This window comes from Talpa occidentalis, unplaced genomic scaffold (genome assembly GCF_014898055.3).
Source record: "Talpa occidentalis isolate TD23 unplaced genomic scaffold, MPIMG_talOcc4v2.1 talOcc4.7, whole genome shotgun sequence".
Lineage (NCBI taxonomy): Eukaryota > Metazoa > Chordata > Mammalia > Eulipotyphla > Talpidae > Talpa > Talpa occidentalis.
In genome coordinates this window covers 120,506,267-120,526,983 of record NW_023605083.1, presented here as the reverse complement: position 1 = coordinate 120,526,983, position 20,717 = coordinate 120,506,267, and the positions used below count along the sequence as shown (strand labels likewise).

Here is a 20,717-nt window from a genome sequence, read left to right as displayed (position 1 = left end):
TCACGCACCAGCGTAAGTTCAAAGCACAGAGGAGACACCCATGTTCTTCATGCAGTCGCCAGAAACCCAGAGCAGGCGTCGGGCCCCAGAGGACCCGGCGATGCCTGGGGACCGTCTCACTGGCTGACTCCCACGTGGTAAGTGGCTCCCAACCTCGCCCCCACGTGGCCCCTACCAAAGGCCAGGAAAAGGGAGCGCAGGCAGAAGAGAGCCGCCGCATCAGGGGCATTTAAAGTGTCTTGACGTCACGCACTGCCAGGAACTCAGCTGAGTTTTCAGCAGGACATTCCGGTCATCTTCCTTCCCTCCCCCTGGCTTCCGTGCCCAGGGCCTTGGCTCTGCCCCCGCCGTCGCGGAGGGAGGAGCAGCGGGCCCTCAGAACAGCCAGCGTGGGGGCGTTCCCAGCCGGCGGATGGCCCCGCCCTTTCTCCCAGGGGCTCTCCTCATTGGTCGGTGGGTGGGGCTTCCGGAGTGCCGTCCTTGAATCAGGACCGCTGGGTGGCCCACAAAACTGGCCGTCTGATTAATTATGCAGGAGCGGGGTGTCCCGGCCGGGCGGGGGCTGGGCGGGGATTGGCTGGAGGGGCTGTAATTCAGCGGTTTCCGGAGCTGCGGCGGCGTAGACGGGGAGGGGGAGCTGGGGGTTCCGACGTCGCGGCGAAGGCAGCGAGCCGAACCGGATCCGCGACGAGCACCCCGGCGAGGCGCTCTCTCGGCGTTGGCTCGGCGAGGCCCGCGACTCGAGGGAGCCCGGCGCCCGCACCCGGCGTGAGTGCTGCCCCGGCCTGTCGGGCCTCAGCCGGAGAAACAGGTGACGGGGCTGAAGGGTGGGGTCGCACCCCGACCGTCCCCCAGCCCGGGCGCCCCGGGGGGTCGGGGGGCCGGGGGTCTCCGGGGCGTTTGGGGGAGCTGTGGATGGACGCTTTAGCGGGGCGGGGGGGGGCACGAGGAGACTCGGGGGGCGCGCTGGAGGAGCAGCCCCCGGGGATGACAGGAGCGGGCCTGGGACGGGGCCGGGCGCTGGAAGGAAGTTTCGTTCTTCGGAAAAAGGGGGAGACGCCGGGGAAGAGACGGGGCTCGAGGGGGAGCGCCGTGGGGCGAGGGCACTTTAGGGTGGGGATAGCAGGACTGAGGGACGTCCCCCGACTTCCTGCTCCCCGGGGCTCGGGGGACATTCCGGCCACAGGGGCGACGGTCACTCCAGGGGAGATCTCGGGGGGTGGGGGTTGAAGGGAGTCGCCTCCCCTCCTCCCCGCGGGCCGGGCAGCTCCTGGCTGAGCCACTTCCTGAGCCTGGCCCGATTCCGGCTTCTCCGGAGCCAGCCGTGCCCTTCTGGAGGTAGAGAGAGGTGTCTTCTCGCAGCCTCACCGGCTGTCTGGTTGTGGGTAGGATTATTGCATAAGAAGCAAGTTTCCTGTAGGGAAATTGACAGTCTTGTACTCTTTCTAAATTTCCTCCCGTCTTTTTCCAGGTTAAGCCTCGCTTCCCTCGCCTCTTAAAAAACAAAACCAAAATATGACCCCTATCAAGCCAGTTCTAGAATGATATAAATGAAATAAACCTATTTTTTTCTTCTTGACATTGTTCTTTTACAAACACCTGGTAAACTCGGCCCGTAGATAAATAATTGAGCTTTTGCTTTTACTGGATTGTGGTGTTGCTTAATTGCATAGGGCAGAACGAACCAATCCAGAGTGGGAGTTTTCTGTCTCAGAGCCAAGATCTCGGGTAAATGCAGAGGAGAGGGAAACAAAGACTGGCTGGGCTTGGCAAAGCCATGTGTGCAAACTTTACCTGTGTTTGGGGGTGTGTGGTTGTGCCTAAATGAACAAAATCCAAACCGTCAGCCTACTTGTTTTTTCCGTGCTTAGTACATATCACACTTGTGTTCTATCAAGTGGGTGTGTGGTGTTGACAGATTTTTTTCTTTTTAAAAATATACATAGTGTGTACCTGCTGGTTTGTGTGTGTGCATCTAAAGGATATTCTGTGTATGCTTGTAAATTTAAAATCAGAACAGTAAATTATCTCAGTTTCTATGTGAATTTAGAATGTGGTATGCCTTGATTCAGCCAAAATTCTATTTTCTATTAAATATGTCTGTGTTCCCTGAGCAACACATTTATTTCCTTATTACGTGTGCCAGGCTGGAGTATTAGCAGAATTTTTTTGTCAGACATTTGCATGGTGGATGGGAAAAAGAGTTTGCAACATAGAAAAAAAAATTTGGGGGGGGGTAGATGTTGGAGGATTGATCTGTGTCTCTATATTTGTAGCACATTCACCACAAAGAACCACTAGCAAAGTCATGAATCTTATTTTCACATGAGGAAGAAGAGCTGTTTAAATATCTGCAGCTATGACTTGACCCATAAAGGGTAGATAGTTTATGTAATATTAGTCCCATTTTGCAGATGAGGAAAATTGAGGCCAAAGGAAACAGGTAGTTGCAGAAGGCAGTAGAGGTCCATAGTGGTAGAACTTAAACCTTTTGCTTATTTCGTATTCTTTTGACTGTCTATGCTTAAGTATTAGGTCTTTTTAAAAAAAATTTTTTTTAAAGATTTATTTATTTATACAAGAACTGGGGTACAGTCAGAGGCGCGGGAGGGTAAGAGAATTCATCAGAGAGAGAGCAGGGAGCAGAATAGGCAGACAGATTGAAAGCACTGCTGAGGGGAGCAGCGGGTGAGACAGAGGTATGTTGCGCCATGTGGATAGCTCCCTGGCTGGCCGGGGATCGAACCCATGCTGCAGAGGCTGTGGACAGCTTCACAGTGCAGCGCTCAACCCACTGTGCCACCAGGGATGCCCCTAAGTATTAGATCTTGACTTACAATGAATTTGCCCTCCTGGGAAAGATGTCAGTGAAATTCTAACATTTATCTGGACAGTGAAAGAAGACTAAGACTCTACAGAAGATGTTTGAAAAACAGGTGGAAAACAAGTGTAAGGGTTAGCTTAGGTTGTCTTCCTATCTAGCAGCTGTGTCTAATTTAGGAAGTAATTAACTTTGTATTTGGCAGGGTTTGCCTTCAGAATTTAGCTATCTGCTAATGGAAGGAACTATTTATTTAGGCAAACTTACAGGTGAAGGACAGTTGTGACTTAAATGCATTTAAACCAAAGTGCTTTGTTGCTTTATTAGAACTCATTTATGTCTCCAGAAAGTTGCTTTTTCCTCCCTGCCTGTGTGTTTTCACATTCAGGATGTGGATGGGGCCGAAATAGAGACTATCAATCCAGATGTGAGTCCAAGGCAGGTGGTGTACAAATCAACAAATATTTTGCAACTTGCTCTGAAGAATAAGATGCCTTGTTCGTAGAACTTTCAATCTCCTGAGGACACTTGGTAAATGCTTTGTCCATACATAATGTCCTCAAGAGAATCATGCTAGTGGTGTCCAACAAGGTAGGCTACTATAGATTTAAAAAATACAGCCCAGATATAGAACATCTTTTTTTTTTTTAAAAAAAAGATTTAGTTTTTATTTATGCATACAAGAACTGGGGTGTAGGCCAGAGATGTGGGGGTGAGAAGGTTCACCAGAGACAATGGGAAGCAGAACAGGCAGATCTACTGAAATACACTGCTGAGGGGAACTTTGGGCTAGACAAGGTCTGCTATGCCATGTGGGTTAACTCCCGGGCTGGCCTGGGCTCAAACTCATGCTGCAGTGCCTGCAGATAGCTTAATAGCGCTCACTTTAACCCCTGTGCCACCAGGGAGGCCCCTAGAATGTTTCTTTTATTATGGAAAGTTCTGTTGGACAGAGCTGTACTCACTTGGCGCTATAGGTCTTCAGAGGAAAGAAAGGTTATGAGGCCTGGAGTTGTCTAGGAAGTTTTCTTGCCAAAGGAGAGATTTGATCTGGGCTGGGATTAATGGTTGCGATTTGAATGGAATAAAGAATGTGGGGTGAGGAGGTATATGGGGTGAGAAAGTGATATGGTACCAACTAAACCTGGTAGATTAAGAGGATAATTAGGAGGGGAGTACCTACCTATAAAAGACCTTACTTGAATGCAAGCATAAGGAATTTCAGTTTTGTTCTTTTATAGGAGAAGCTTTTAAAAGCTTTTTGAGGCTGAGTACTGGCATTTAGTCATGTGCTCCTACTGTGTGTGAGCACAGACTTGGATGGGGTAATTTGCCCAGTCAGTCAGTGCATGTGGTCTCCGCTCCGGGACTTGTGATTGAGGCTGCCTTGTAAACTGGGCCAGAACCCAAGGAGATGTGTTCTGATTTGGGTGCTGTGGAGGTGTGTTCTGAATTGATGCATAAGTGTGATTAAGTATATATTAAGTATAGAAGTGTTTCTGGAGTATTTTTAATCAGCTACAAATGATCACTCACATTTTGTCTTCCATATTTAAAAAATTTTACTGTGGCTTTTGGTTCATTCATAAAATACATCAAAAGAGCACTTGAGGGTTATCCCGAAGAACGCCTGGTGTCCTGGAGCAGCCTTGGTGTGGTCTAACTGGATGACATCACTGGGCTGTTTCAGTCTTTGCTGGTTATGGTAAGAAGAGTTACTATTGTGGTTTCAGACTTGTTGCTAGGAACCTTGGCTTAGTATGGTGCACTTTAGTTGGGAGGGCCAGATGGTAATTTGTTGAAAACAGAAATGTTTCCAGTTTTAAAAAGGAATAGCATATGGTAGAATGAATTCTACTATGGTCAGTTCCCATCATGTTAGGATTATTATGACCCTTAGCTCAGATCAGCAAACACTGTATATGGATAGCCAATTATTGTGCTAGGCAGGACCCGTGGATAGTGAAAGATGGCGTCTGTTTTCATAGAATTGGAGGTGATGTTCTAGGTCCCAAGGTGTGTGCAGCGTAGGTATGGACTCAGGGGCAGGGGAGATGATAGGGTAGTGGTTCAAGGCTCAGGCTCTGTGAGATAATGCCAGGGAAATGCTTAGCATAATGCCTGGCATACCTCAGAACTCCTTAAGTCTTAGTTTTTATTAAATGCTCAAGTAAAGAGCGTCATTCTCTTTAAGGATGAGAGGAAGGCTTTATCATGGAAGGACTTTAGCAGATAGGAACACCTGAATAGGGCTTTATAGGATGAGTAGGAATTCTGGCAAAGCTGAGTGGTTATCAGTTGCATTCAAGGCTGAGGGACCATGTGTGTGCAGAGGTTTAAAACTGCATCGTATCTAAAACTTTTTTTTAAAAGATTTATTTATTTATTTATACAAGCACTGGGTATAGTCAGAAGTACAGGAGGGTGAGAGAATTCACCAGAGCCAGAGCAGGGGGCAGAACAGGCAGACTGACGAAATACACTGCTGAGGGGAGCAGCAGGTGCGGCAGGAGAGGTCTGTGCGCTAACCCGGGATCGAACTGGCGCTGCAGAGGCTGCCAGCAGCTTCACAGCCCAGCGCTCAACCGCTGCACCACCAGGGAGGCCCTAAAACTTTTCTTAATTGAGGAGAACTGTGGGGAAAGGAAGGCTGCAGAGCTACAACCCTTAGTCCTTCTATTAATTATTAGGTTCACATGTCATTAAAATAAGTCACTTTGTCCTGCTTATAAAAGTAATAATTGCGGGGCTTCCCTGTTGGCGCAAGGGGTTAAGACGCAACCTGTGAAGCTATCTGCAGCCACTGCAGCACAAGTTCAATCTCCGGCCAGGAAGCTACCCACATGGTGCAACGGACCTCTCCTGACTTGTCTGCTGCTCCCTTCAGCAGTGTATTTCAGTCAGTCTGCCTGTTCTGTTCTCCACTCTGTCTCTGGTGAGTCACCTCCCGCAACCCCTCTCACCCCCCGCACTTCTAGCCTGCACCCTGTTCTTTTATACATAAATAAATCTTTAAAAAATAAATAAAAATAATAATTGCTCTTGCAAAACAGTTTAAATGTATAGACATAGAAATTATGAATATCTTATATCCTGATAATAGTATGGTGTATATTTCTCCAGATGTTTTGCAACTTTCTCTACCGATCAATATGTCTTAGATAGATGTATCCCAAATTACTTTTTTTTTTTTAATAGAGGCATGTTTTATTTATTTGTTTGTTTGTTTATACATGCACTGGGTACAGTCAGAAGCGCGGGAGGGTGAGAGAATTCACCAGAGCCAGAGCGGGGAGCAGAGCAGGCAGAAGGACCGAAGTACACTGCTGAGGGGAGCAGTGGGCGGCAGGAGAGGTCTGCGCGCCATGTGGGACCCTCCTCCGGTGGCCGGGGAGCAGCCGGGGATCGAACTGGCACTGCGGAGGCTGCAGGCAGCTTCGCAACCCGGCGCTCAACTGCTATGCCACTGGGGAGGCCCCCAAATTACTTTTTAACAGCTTAGTACAAATAATAGAAAAGGCAGATCTGCCTCTCAAATTTGGTTTGGACTCTCTCTTTTCCACTACCCCTTCTAGGCTAAATGACTTTTCTGATCATTGAACTTTCTTTACCTGACCTTTGACTTTTTTTTTTTTTTAACTTTTTTTTTTTTAAGATTTATTTATACACGCACTGGGCACAGTCAGAAGAGCGGGAGGGTAAAAAATTCACCAGAGCCAGAGGGGAGAGCAGAGCAGGCAGACTGATGAAATACACTGCTGAGGGGAGCAGCGGGCAACAGGAGAGGTCTGCGCGCCATGTGGGACCCTCGCCCCGCGGCCGGGGATCGAACTGGTGATGCAGAGGCTGCGGGCAGCTTCGCAACCCCAGTGCTCAACTGCCGCGCCACTGGGGAGGCCCACCTTTGACTTTTTAACTATATAGGACAAGGAACTTATTTTTTGAGCTTTTCTAAGGTAACTGCTGTTGCTATGTCAAAATGCTTGGGCACCGTGTTTAAGGGGTTTCATGGTCCAAAGTGGCTACAGTAGTTAAAAAATATGGGCTGTGAGGTCAGACTCTTGGGCTCTCAACCCAGGTCCCCACCTCTTAGATCTTGGTACAGTTGCTTTAACTTCTGGATTTTAATTTCTCTAGTTATAAAAAAATGCAGGTATCCGATCCTCTTGTAGGGTAGTCATGGGATTGATTAAACTAATTAATGCAACTACTTTGCACAGTAACTGGCAGATGGCAAAAATTCAAGTGCTAATATTTACTATTAAAAACTGCGGTATCTCTCTAACTACAAGGTCAGGCAAGTTATGACTCAGGGTAGGCATTAGTGACACAAAGGGAGGTAGGAGTAATTGGGAGAGTCTAACCTAATAGGAAAAAACAAAATGAACAGAGACCAGGGGTTTTTACATTGTGGTGGAGGAGATGGGGACTATCACGCAAAAGGCCAGGCAAACTCCATAGTCCTGTTAACACATAGTCTTGTTAACACGCAAAAGGCCAGGCAAACTCCATAGTCCTGGTAACACAAATACCCATGTAGCAAGTCTCTGCATCTTCCCAAAGCTATGATGGTGGCTCTTTTATTTTAAGTGATATTTATTTATTTATTTTTGAAGATTTATTTATTTATGCGTACAAGAACTGGGGTGGGGGTGAGAGGATTGATCAGAGACATAGCGGGGACAGAACAGGCAGACTGACTGAAATACACTGCTGAGGGGAGCAGCGGGCGAGACAGGAGAGGTCTGCTGTGCCATGTGGGTAGCTCCTTGGCTGACTGGGGAATCAAACTTGTACTGCAGGGCTGTGGATTGCTTCATGGTGCTGTCCTTAACCCCTTACGCCACCAGGAAGACCCTTAAGTGATATTTAGCACATATATTCCCACTAAGGGTTTTGAACAATTCTTTGGAGTTCTTCGTAATGTAAAAGAATGCAGATGATAGTGAAGGTTTGAGGGCTAGAGGAGTGTGGTTCAAGTTTGGTGTGTTTCAGGAAGTCAAAGGGGGAACCTTATTTTGAGTCAGGCAAGGAAGGTGGGACAGCATAAAGTTTGGGGGGAGGCAGCATCCTAGGTGGAGTGGATCATCTGTCTGAGGCTGGGAGGGGACGCAGTGTGTACCCCTGGGCTTTAATTAGGTACCCCTTCACGTCTGTGTGCATGTCAAAGAGTGCGCATGTTTTCATTGGAGGAACAGTGCTCTGTTTTCCTGTCCTGTAACTTTCCTTTGCAAACTAATCCTGTATTCTAATAAGCCTGTGGTTAAGAAGAACCAGTCGGTTTTCTCTCACACCAAGTTTTGGATGGGGGAAGGCAAGAAAGGAAAGGCCTCCCAGTGACTTTTTTAGCAGAAATGTGGGGCGGGAGGAAGCCAGCAGAGCTTGAAAGAGAAAGTAAACTTTCTGGTAAATAAATGGCTTCCCTACTGTGGAGGAGGAGTGCAAATTATTGGGGGGATGTTTGGGTAGTTTTTGTAGACGCCATTTCTGAAAACTCATTGAGATTAGCGAAGGTGAGCCCAGTTAGGAAAACCCTGCCTGGCCTGCTGTTAACCACCTGTTTTCCCGCTTTCTTGATCAATTTTATTAGTTTTCAGTGTCCCAGCTTGCATTCTTGTTATGAATTTTGAGGACTTGAGTCTGAATTTGAGCACCTGGTTAGGTGAAATCTTCCTAAAATGCATGGTTTTTCACAGCTTTTCTTGTGTTTTGTTTGTTTTATCTTTGAATTTTTCCCCTGATGTTAATTTTGTTTCTTTTTTTTAGTACTGTTTTTCTGACAGAATCTAAAAGCACTTTTCTTTTGTTCTCCCTTTCTCTTGCCCCAATCCACCCAAATGTAATCCTGGAAACCTCAAAACCCAGATGTTAGCTGTGTAATTACCTCTCCTATAAACCAAACAAAGTGCAATATTGCATTGACTTAGCACTAAAATAGTCAGCCTTCGAATTTTTTTCTTGTGGTTTAGACACAATAAATATTTAATCTCAGACTGACTTTGCCTGACAAATCAGTTTCATATTTGGCCTTTTATCAGTATGTTTAGGGAAAACAAATTTATTGAAACATTAACCAAAATAAACACAATTAGCATGATAACTTATGCAGAATAGCAAGTGGGGTATTGGAAATAGTCTGGTGCTGACTATCAATACTTAATCCCAGCTGCTTTTTCCCTGAGTTCCATCTGTTGTCCCTTCCCATTAGGGTGAATAAAAGCAGACTGTGGTAGATAGAACCACGTAGGACATTTTAAATCCTATGTTCTTGGAGCTAAGATTCCTGCTTCTCAAATGTGCCCCTATGGTGGCAGGTCTGACAGTGAGGGAGGCTGTGCCTTTTGGGGTGGTGGGGGACACAGGGTTTATGGGCACTCTCTGTACTTCATATTCAGTTTTGCTGAACCTAAAACTGCTTTGAACCTAAAACTGCTCTGAAATGTGAAGTTCATTGGTACAGAAGATGTTGCATTTCTGCAGAAATATTCAAGGTGTCTTAGGTCAGAAGTGCGCAGCATATACCTTGAGAGTACTAACCCTTTATATCCAGTGGGAGTCTTTTCCAAGTGTGAAGGATGAGGTCTAGGGTCATTTTAGGAGGCTGCTGGGTATTATGATGCTGGTAGTCCGTGGTTTGAGAAAGGCTGTTCAAAGGGACCACAAGCTGGAAAGTCTTTTTCAGATTACTACAGTCATATCCACAGGATTCAGAAATCATTGCTGTTTTGGAGCTGAAAGTAAATGGTAGAGTAGACTTGTAGCCTACTAAGGGAAAACGCATGGGAGATTTCTTTTTATTCTGTTTACTCTCCCTAGTATTTATGAGCTGAGTATTAATCAAGGATGGATTATGTCTAATCAAAAGAATAATGACTTTCCCAAACTAATGTTCAGCTTGGTTTTATTTTATTTATTTTAAAGATTTATTTATTTATGCAGACAAGATCTGGGTGCAGAGGTACAGGGGGTGGGGGGTGCGAGGATTCACCAGAGACAGAGTGGGAAGTAGAACAGGTGGATCGACTGAAATACACTGCGGAGGGGAAAAAGGGATGAGACAGGAGAGGTCTGATGCCCCGTGTGGGTCAGCTCCCTGGCCCGGGACCAAACACGTGCTGCAGTAGCTGTGGATTGCTTCATAGTGCTGACACTTAACCCCTTGCGCCACCAGGGAGGTCCCCCTCTTGGACTACCCATGAACATGTTAAGACTGTTTTTTGGACTAATTTCTAAAGATAATTCTGGTAAGAAGTGGTGTTCTATTTCCGATGTGTGTTTATAATAATGTTAACTCTTAGTGGTACATGTAAAATAAGTAGTGTTCTTTTTCCATTCTTGTTTCTTCTTGTAATTGTAAAATAAATCCAAGGAGAACTTTACTAGTTGGAGAGAAGACTTAAAAACAGATAATTAGACTTCATTAACCTGGGAGTTTGAAGACTACAGGTTTGTGTTCTGGCTATACTATGATCTGTGTAGTCACTTAACATTTCTCTCCTTATCTGTAAAGTGGAAACAACCACCTGCTTGCTAGAATTGTTAACATTAGCTTGGCTGCCTCAGGGCCAGTTTTAACTGGGTGTGATTTTTAGAATTTAGATCATAAGCTAACCTAGTGCAAACTGGCGTGTTTCTTTCTAAATTCTTAATTAAAAAAACAAATTCTAGGTATTTATTCTTATCTAAGTTTTGACCCCTACCTCACTTACATTGTTGAATTATAGTTTCATAATCCAGCCTTTCCTTAACTTTCTTATGTGGCTGCTAATGGATAAGATGAAGTGTTCTCTGAAAAGTGCTTACATCATGCACAAATATGATGTACAATGAGGTCACTTGTTTTTCTTTTCTTTTTTTTTTTTTTTAAAGATTTTTTTATTTATTTATTTATACAAGCACTGGGTACAGTCAGAAGCGCGGGAGGGTGAGAGAATTCACCAGAGCAGGGAGCAGAGCAGGCAGAGGGACCGAAGTACACTACTGAGGGGAGCAGCAGGCGGCAGGAGAGGTCTGCGCGCCATGCAGGACCCTCCACTCAGGACCCTCCGCCCGTGGCTGGGGAGCAGCCGGGGATTGAACCGGCGCCACAGAGGCCACGAGCAGCTTCGCAACCCAGCGCTCAACCGCTGCGCCACTGGGGAGGCCCTGGGGAGGCCCTGTTTTTCTAAGTATTCATTTTAATAAGACTTTCATAGAAAAGCTTGTCTATTTGGGATGACAGTTCATTTCCATCTTGAATATAATATAAACTTTATGGATCAGATTTATTTTTTAATAGATTTATTTATTTATGCATACAAGAGCTGGGGTGTAGGCCAGAGGTATGGGGAGGGGGTGGCGAGAGGATTCACCAGAGACAGAGTGGGGAGCAGAACAGGCGAATCTACTGAAATACACTGGTGAGTGGAGCAGCAGGCAAGTCAGGAGAGGTCTGCTGTGCTATGTGGGTAGCTCCCTGGGATCGAACTCGTGCTGCAGTGGCTGCAGATAGCTTCATAGTGCTGACACTTTAACCCCTTGTGCCACCAGGGAGGGCTCAGATTTATCTTTTAAAAATACTTTCCATTAGGTTCAACTTATACACTTAAACTATTAATGGACTTAATTTTTAGGGCAGTTTTAGATTTACAGAAAAATTGAGCAGTTCCCATATACTTATCTCACCCCCCCCTCCCAGTTTCTCCAATTGTTAACGTCCTGCATTAGAACAGTATCTTTGTTATGATTGAGCCAATTTTGATACATTGAGCGCTGGGTTGCGAAGCTGCCCGCAGCCCCTGTAGCGCCGGTTCGATCCCCGGCTGCTCCCTGGCCACCGGAGGAGGGTCCCACATGGCGCGCAGACCTCTCCTGCCGCCCGCTGCTCCCCTCAGCAGTGTACTTCGGTCCTTCTGCCTGCTCTGTTCCCCGCTCTGGCTCTGGTGAGTTCTCTCACCCTCCCGCGCTTCTGACTGTACCCAGTGCTTGTATAAATAAATAAATAAAGCTTTAAAAAAAAAAAAAAGAGCCATAGTTTGCATTAGACTTCACTATGTTTTACTCTGTGAATTTTGACATGTATTAATGGCAGGCATTTTAGTATGGTGCAAAAGAGTTTCACTGTTTGAAAATCCCCTCTGCTCCACCTACTTGTTTCTCCCCCAGCAATCCCCAAACCACTGACAACCACTGATCTTTTTTTTGCTATCTCCATAGCTTTGCCTTTTCCAGAATCTTGTATACTTGGAATCCTATCCTATGTAGTCCTTTTAGATTGCCTTCTTTAGCTTAGCAACATTTGTTCAAATATCTCCATATCTTTTTGTGGGCTGATAGCACATTCCTTTTTCATTGCCGAATGTTCCACTGTTTGTAGTACGGCAGGTAAAGGGACAATCCCTTTACCTATTGAAGGATGTTTTGATTGCTTCCAAGTTACGGCAAGTTGATAAAGCTGCTGGAAATATTTTGGGCAGGTTCATGTGTAGACATAAGTTTTCAACTCATTTAGGTAATTATCAAGGAGTGTGATTTCTGGATAGTATGTTAGAAATGTGTTTGTTGGGTAAAAAATCACCAAGATGTGTTCAGAGTGGCTATACCATTTTGCTTTCCCACCAGCAATGAATGAGGGGCCCTGTTGCTCCATCCACATTCCTTAACAGGGCTTGGTGTTCTCAGTGTCTTGGACTTTGGCTTTTCTGGTAGGCGTGTAGTGGTGTCTTATTGTTTTAATTTGCTATTTCCTAATGGCGTGTTGTTGAGATGCCACATGTCTGTCTTCTCTGATGAAGTGTCTGGTTAGCTTTTTTGCCCATTTTTCAATTGGGTGATTTGTTTTCCTGTTTTTTGGAGAGAGTTTTCAAAGTTCTTCTTTATTTTAGATTTATTCAATTTTTCTCCTTACAACCTTTTCATTTGGCATAAACTTCTCATCAGAATTCAAGTGTGCGCAAACAAACTTTGGGATCCTCATGGTAGCATGCTGGCAATAAGAAAATTCCATATTTGCCCTTTTTTCCTTCCCCGAATGTAATATTTAACTCAACTCTGGGGGGTCCAGATAGGACTGAGCAAAGGCCCATGGCTGAGAATACAGATTTAGTGATCTGTGTGTTCACGGTAATCTCCCTGCCTTTACATATAATATGCAGGATGTAATATTCGACTCCTCCTTAAGACCTGAGTATCCTGAGCCTAAGTGGATAGGATTAGTGGAGAAATACTGATGATTTCTCAATCTTTTCCGGTGTAGAATCACTATTTCCACAAGCCATTCTTCTTGGGTTCTCTTTAATCACTGAAATTTGAACCTGAAAAGATCTGTTTTCTGTTTGGAGTCAAAACAAATGGCTACTTCCTCCAAGAAACCTTCTTGGACTACAGTGCGCCAGCCTGACCCCAATCACTCACTCTCCTGTGTCTTTACTGCTCTTATCACAAGTGGCAATGATCTTCCTAGTGTGCTTGCTTGCCTTCCTCCCACTCAAGGAGAGCATGTCTGCCTTCTTTACCGCTCTGTGCCCCACCCTTGGCTCCAGACAGAGGCTTTTTTTTTTTTTAAAGATTTATTTATGTATACAAGAACTAGGGTGTAGACCAGAGGTGCGGGGTTGGGGGGCGGTGAGAGGATTCACTGGAGACAGTGGGGAGCAGAACAGGTGGATCTGCTGAAACACTGCTGAGAGGAGCAGCAGGCTAGACAGGAGAGGTCTGCTGTGCCATGTGGGTCAGCTCCCTGGCCGGTATTGAACTGTGCTGCAGTGGCTGGGGATAGCTTGATAGCATTGAGACTTTAACCCCTGCTCCACCAGGGAGGCCCCTCCAGAGGCTTTTCTCTTCTGAATGAGTCCATTAAAGAGAAGATAAAATTATGTTGCCTAAATTTTATTTTCTTTGGTATTTTAATTTTTATCTAAGCAATGTGTACACATCATTAGAAATCAAAGAATACAGAAAAGCTTATCTTGTAAGCAGCAGTGCTCTGTCCCTTCCCTCTTCACCTCCAGCTGTTGCTGCTCAGAGGTGTCCACTTGCAGAACATTTAATTTTCCTTCAGGTATCGACTCCTGTGCTTCTAAGTAATGTGCATTTACTGCTTTTTTGATAAATCAACTCTTAGGTACCTTTTAACTTCCTATTATCATTGGTGAGGATTCTTTCTGTAACCACCACTATTCCTTCCCTTACAGTAGAGTATACATCATAATATTTAAACCACTTTAGTTAACCCACTCAGTATCATTTTATGTTTTTTAAAATTTATTTTATTTATTTATGCATGGCAAGAGCTGGGGTATGGGCCAGAAATGCGGGGGGTGAGAGGATTCACTGGAGACAGAGTAGAGAACAGAACAGGCAGATTGACTGAAATACACTGCTGAGGGGAACAGCGAGAGTCAGGAGAGGGCTGCTGAGCCATGTGGGTTGCTCCCTAGGGGGAAAGGGATCGAACTCATGCTGCAGAGGTTGCTATTGCTTTATAGTGCGGTACTTAACCCCTTGCACCACCAGGGAGGCCCGTGTTTCATTTTCTTATACGTGTTGCTGACTTTCCCCCAAATATTTGGGTGGATCTCAAACCCCCTGTGTCTATATTTACACATAGACAAGCAAATCATTTTCTTGGCAATCCTGCTGCAATCTGGGTCTCCTTTTCACACTCTCCCGTGCTAGATTCTCTTTTTCCTGGATCCCACATCTTTCTCTTTCTGGCTTTACTGCTTCATTTGCTGAAACTCATATTTGAGTAAAATGCTATCAAGAAGAGGTGCATAGTACATTTTTCCTAGTTGTTGCCTATCTGAAATGTCTGTTCTCCCTTCACACTGGGATGACCGTTTGTGTGGGCATTGAATTATTTGCTCTTCATTTTGAAGACATTGTTAGCTTAATAGGCTCTAAATCCTTTAGTGTTTGTGTTCAAAGTCTGATGCTCTTCTAATGTCTGAGCCTCTCCAAGTGACCTGGTCCTGGTTCTCGGGAAACTTGTAGAACTTCTTCACACTGTTCTGAAATTTGACAGGGTGTGCCTGGCTTCGGTGCACTTTTGGTCATTGGGTTGGGTCCTGCAAGGAAGGTTCCCTTTCCAGCTGGAAAGGAGAATTTTGATTATTTCTTTGACACTTCCAACCTAACAGGTTTTCTTTTCTCTCTCTGTGAATCCTCTTGGTCAGATATTGAATCTTCTGGGGAGATCATCTGGCTTTCGTTTTGCTTCCCCAGTATTTTTATTTTCCATCTTCTTTGTTGTGGGTTACATTCTAGGATTCTGGCTGTTGCCTTTTTCATCTTCATTTTTATGCTGTTCCTGTTTAATGGGTATAATTTGTCTCTGACAATATTTTGCTTTGTGACATTTTTGTACATTCCTAGTACTCTCTGATTCCTATGTTCCTCTCTTGTTCATCTCTCTCATGTTGGAGGTTTTCTTTGAAAGTGTAGTAAAGTTGAAGGATCATGTACCTGCTGGGCTTCACTGTTGGGTGGTTGGGGAGGCCCTGCTTGCCAGGGTACTGGGAGCTGATGTATCCAGCTTCTCACCTAATCTCTGTTTGAGTTCAGTGACTTGCTCCCCTCAGCCTGATGTCCCCAAGTGCAGACTTAGCTTTCTCTAAACAATAAGGGTGTTCTCTCCTGAGGAGTAATTACCTAGAGAGTCCAAAAACTCTTCATACAGATGTTTCAACCAATTCTCTGGTTTTCAGCCAAGTCTTTTATCCCTGACTTCAGCCATACCTACCACTTCCAACTTTGAGCTTTGGGAGTCACACAGCCTACATCTGGTTGGAAATCCATTCTGTAGGTATTTACCAATCAGCGGTCTCAGTTGGCCCGGGTCAGTTACCATCTCTCCACTTTATGGGTTCCAGAAACTTGGTTGATGTCTTTGTCCATTTTCATCTTGTTTCCCACCTTTTTCCTTGTGGGTTTGTACTCATTACCCCTGCATTATTGTCACTTCAGCAGGTTTTTGCATTATGTTTTACCAGAAGATCACTGTCACGTTCTCTTGAGCACTCCTGTCTTTGCCCATCTGTTCTCTCTACTTGGGCTGGTTCCCTTCCTCTCTGGCCACCGTCCCTCCTGTAGAGCCACTCTGCCTTGTCAAGTGCATGCCTTCTAGTGGAGCATTTTTTCATTTTCATAGAATTACCTTGTTATACCTCTGCCTTCTTTCAAAACTCCATCTTCATTGACAGTAGGGATCAGGTCGTGCAACTCAAGAACAACATTCACCTTTTTTTTTCTTTTAACGATTTATTAATTTATTTATACAAGCACTGGGTACAGTCAGAAGCGCGGGAGGGTGAGAGAATTCACCAGAGCCAGAGTGGAGAACAGAACAGGCAGACTGACGAAGTACACTGCTGAGGGGAGCAGTGGGTGGCAGGAGAGGTCTGTGCGCCATGTGGGACCCTCACCCCACAGCCGGGGATCGAACCGGCACAGATCGAACTGGCGCTGCAGAGGCTGCGGGCAGCTTTGCAACCCAGCGCTCAACAGCTGCGCCACTGGGGAGGCCCCACATTGTTATTTTGGAGTTGTGTTCCAGGGGTGCCGCTGGAGTTGTGAATTCCTCTTGTCCCAGGAGGCACTATGAGTCCTCCAATTCTGTGTTCCTTAGGGCTTAGCACTCAGATGATCAGTAAGTCAATGACAGTGCTACACGTGGCCTCCTAAAATCACAGGTTAGCTAGAAAAGCTCTGAGTAATGATACAGTTTGTTTCTGTGCATTTTTTATTTACACAGACCACAGTTTTGTTATACATTTAAAAAAAAAATTTCAACAACAGAATACTTTTCTTCAGGAGCCTATAACTTTGACCGTTTTTCTATCTGCATAGATAATTCTCTCTTTGTAGTCAGGCTTTTTTTTTCCTCTCCCACCCCAACCATATTTTTTCAGTTGTAAAGTCCAAGATTTGATCCTCCTAAGTCATCTTGTGGTGAGAAGGACCCTCACACCCATGTCTATTTCCATGTCTGTACAGTGAGGAGGTTGGATTTTACATATTTTAACTCTAGTAACAACAATAACAAGAACAGAAATGCTCTGAGTTATTGAGTTGGGGCCAGGTGTCTTGAGGGCAAAGCTTTGAAAGGCAGGCAGTGGATTTACTGTGTGAAGAAATTTACTATAACTGTAGGTTGGGTCTTAGAGCCTCACTTTGGGCATTTTCTTCAAAACAAACTTACTCATCCAAGTGATTTTCTGTTTTATGCAATGCCTCATTTTAGTGTCTACATGTCAATGCTTAATTATGGTATACTTCTTAGATTCCCAAATGCTATCATTTTCTTTTTTTTTTTTTTTAAGATTTATTTATTTATTTATACAAGTGCTGGGTACAGCCAGAAGCGCAGGAGGGTGAGAGAATTCACCAGAGCAGGGAGCAGGGCAGGCAGAAGGACCGAAGTACACTGCTGAGGGGAGCAGCTGGCGGCAGTAGAGGTCTGCGCGCCATGCGGGACCCTCCTCCGGTGGCTGGGGAGCAGCTGGGGATCGAACTGGCGCTGCAGAGGCTGCGGGCAGCTTCGCAACCCAGCGCTCAACCGCTGCGCCACTGGGGAGGCCCCCAAATGCTATCATTTTCTATCTGGACAGATAATTCTCATGTCATGAAATGTCCTTTTTTAATTTACAGCAATGCTGAAGTGTCATTATTGCAATTTAAAGAGAAACAACTCTATTATGCTTTATAAGAAAAGTCTTATATTTATTTTTTTTTTTATTTTTTTTTTTTTTAAAATAGAGGCATGTTTTTTTATTTATTTATTTGTTTGTTTGTTTATACATGCACTGGGTACAGTCAGAAGCACGGGAGAGTGAGAGAATTCACCAGAGCCAGAGCAGGGAGCAGAGCAGGCAGAAGGACCGAAGGACACTGCTGAGGGGAGCAGTGGGCGGCAGGAGAGGTCTGCGCACCATGTGGGACCCTCCTCCGGTGGCCGGGGAGCAGCCGGGGATCGAACCGGCGCGGCAGAGGCCGCGGGCAGCTTCGCAACCCAGCGCTCAACCGCTGCGCCACCGGGAAGCCCCCAAAAGTCTTATATTTAAACATTTTTTTCCCTTTGGAGATATAAATTTTAATATAAGTGTTTATATTGGGAAACTATTTTTGTCATAGGCACACAGGGATGGCTTGTCTTTGCTCTGTAATAATGTCTGGGACTGGAACTTCTGGATGGAGTCATCATCTGGAGGTTGCTTTACTCACTTATCTGATGCAAAGGCCAACCTCAGCCAGGACTGTGGACCAGTGCCTCTGGCTGGCCTGTCTTGCCTTGGGCTTCTCGGAGAGTGGTGGCTGGGTGCGGATTCTAGGAGAATCCAGTGGAAGCAGAGAAGCAATAGACGCTGCATATGGACTTGCCACTCATGTTCTGTTGTTTGGAGCTGTCATGGCTCAGCCAGATTCAAGGGGAGGTGACAAAGACCCCCTCCTCTCAGCAGGAGGAATATCAAACTATTTGGGGCCATGTTTCACAAACACCTCAGATGCCCTTTGAATTTGAGGTTCTGCCCCGAAACATAGTTACTTTGAAGAAAGGAGTTCTAATTCAGGATTCATGTACATGGATTCTGAGCCCCATTTATATACATTGCTCCATGCTAAGTAACTGGAATTTCCTCAGTATCTTCTAGAGGAAAAGTGATCTGAATAAATTTGAGAAAAACATCTTCCTTATCTTCAGTAAGTATTAAGCTATATTATGGGTCTGTGACATTTAGATTCAAAAATTCCCTTTTGCTGTTTTATTTCAGTGCCTGCCTTAGAAGAATATTAATAACTTACATTACATTCTAGAACAATGGATACTTTTGTGTCTCTTTTATTTGGGCGTTGGCCAAAGGTAATAATACCCACAGTTTTTTTCCAGCAACTTGCCCTTCTTCTCCTTCCAGTTGTCCTCAGGCCTGGAAATTTTGACATGACACTTGCTGGCCCAACCTATAATTGCTTCTCAAAGGCTGTACTCCTTCTGCTTTAAAACACTGGCCGCCTACCTGATTATTGTTAGTATGAGTTCCTCGGCATTTGCAACTTATTGGAAGGTTACTTTGCTTCTCTTTAGAAAAGACTCCAAATCTAAAAAATCAATCCTTTGGGGGAGAGTCCATCTTGTTTTCTTCCACGTAGTTGCCATAACGATGTCATGCTCAGTCCTGTGATCATCAGTGTCTGTTCAGTAGACACTTGCAATGGAAGGGGAATTTATGTGTGTGTACAAATGTGAATAAAGGAAACGCTGAAGAAAATTATCACTAGGCATCTTCAGTGATTCATTTGGGAGCTCAAAATCAGAATGATACAGGAGAGTGGCCAGCAGAGTGATCCTCACGTGCAGGAAATGGAATCAATACAAGAAAAGCCTCAACTGCTCAGCACTGTATTGAAAGTTAAAGCAGAGGCTGGCCTGAAGGTGGGGTTGGGGACAGCCACTGTAACAGAGGCCGGAAGGGGCGGTATAATGCCACCAGCGAGAATGTTAGCTGGTGAGAAAGGAACAAAGTCTGCAGGGTCTGGGGACAGTGGTAAGGGGGAGATGAGATCTGTTGACTTGAAGGAAGATAGATTTTTTGAAAGTCATCTTGAGGCAGAATGCTGGACATGGCCAAAGTCGGCTGAGGAATTGGAGAACTTTAGCTGACGGTAATGGAAGGTTTTGGGTCAGTGAGAAGTTAGCATTTGTTTTTAAACTGGGGAGAATTCTGCGATTTTACCCTCATTGAAAGGTCACTGACACATTATCCATGAGTTTTTCCAACAGCAAAATGGAAAGAGTTGGTCGGCTCCTGAGAATATCTCTTACTGGATGCAGTGTTCTCTGGGAGACTGGCTCAGTGTAGTTATGGTTATACCAGCGGTTCATTCATTCAATACCTGGCTTTTGAGCACCAGTCCTGAGGGGGAACCTCTGTTGGATGCTGGCGGACGGGGGCAGACAAACCAGTGAGCAAAAGCCCAGGCTTTTCTGCCTGACTGGCGGCCCAGCTTGGCAGTTACAGGTGCCAGTTAAGCAGTTACAGTCCAAGTCCAAGTGATGGCAAAGATGACAGAAGGAAGGCATGTGCAGGAGGCCTTGGTGTTTTTGAGCAGCTGAAAGAAGAGCAGAGTCAGTGCCAGGAGCTCAGCCAGCAAGCCAGTGCCTGCCAATGCGGGAAAGGCACGGCCAGCCATGTGACTGGTCATATTAATAACACTTGCCATACGTACCTACTATGTGCCAGCCGGTGCTGTGCATGCAGGAGCTCATTTAGTTCTTCTAGTGACCTGAGAGAAAAGTCCTCTGTTTTCTTCCCTTTTTACAGATGAAGAAGCTGAGGCACAAAGAGTTCTAAGTAGCTGGCACTAGCTCGTCTGCGTCAAGGGGTTAGAGCCAGGATTTGAGTCTGGGCACTTGGCTGCAGGTTCCATGCTGTCAGCGTAACGCTGTTCTGCCTTAAAACACACGTTTTGTTCCTCAGCCTGCGAACAATGCAGCCTCAGCCAGCAGCGGGGCTCTAAGTAGGGAAGGAGCAAGGTCAAGTCTGTCTTTGTTCGCAGCATGGAAAACAGACTGGAGGGGAGCAGGCAGATGTGGGGAGACAGCTAAAAGCTCTTGTGGCCGGGGTGCATTTTGACTGAGGTTTCAGACCCATGTTCTTTTGCCTTTGACTCCTTTTGTGTTTCTCAGTCAGCTGGAGTGCAAACCCCGGACCCTTTTGGCTAAAGATCAACTTACTATTTTTACCATAGCATTTGTTCTTGGATCACAGTCACTTGAATGTCTTGCGGGCATGAGCGTGATTGTGATTTGTAGAGAGACTAGTCTTTAGAGGTCATCTAGCCCAGTTGCTCTCTGGGTGTTGGGGTTGCTGCTGTCACTTTCTCAGGGTGAGTGTCTGCCTGTCATTTGAACACCAAATTC

The 20,717-nt window shown here is 45.3% G+C and overlaps 1 protein-coding gene across 6 annotated transcripts in view; it reads left to right on the top strand.

Moving 5' to 3' along the window:
* The first annotated feature begins 531 nt into the window (after positions 1 to 531).
* STAT3 (signal transducer and activator of transcription 3) overlaps positions 532 to 20,717 on the top strand; it is a 54,424-nt gene continuing 34,238 nt past the window's right edge. For 3 of the 6 annotated variants that reach the window (XM_037495249.2, XM_037495246.2, XM_037495247.2), the window contains exon 1: positions 651 to 811. The gene's annotated coding sequence lies outside the window, so the exon portion shown is untranslated. Of the gene's footprint in view, positions 812 to 20,717 lie in introns of all 6 variants that reach the window. The other 3 variants (XM_037495252.2, XM_037495250.2, XM_037495245.2) reach the window with 2 other exon arrangements.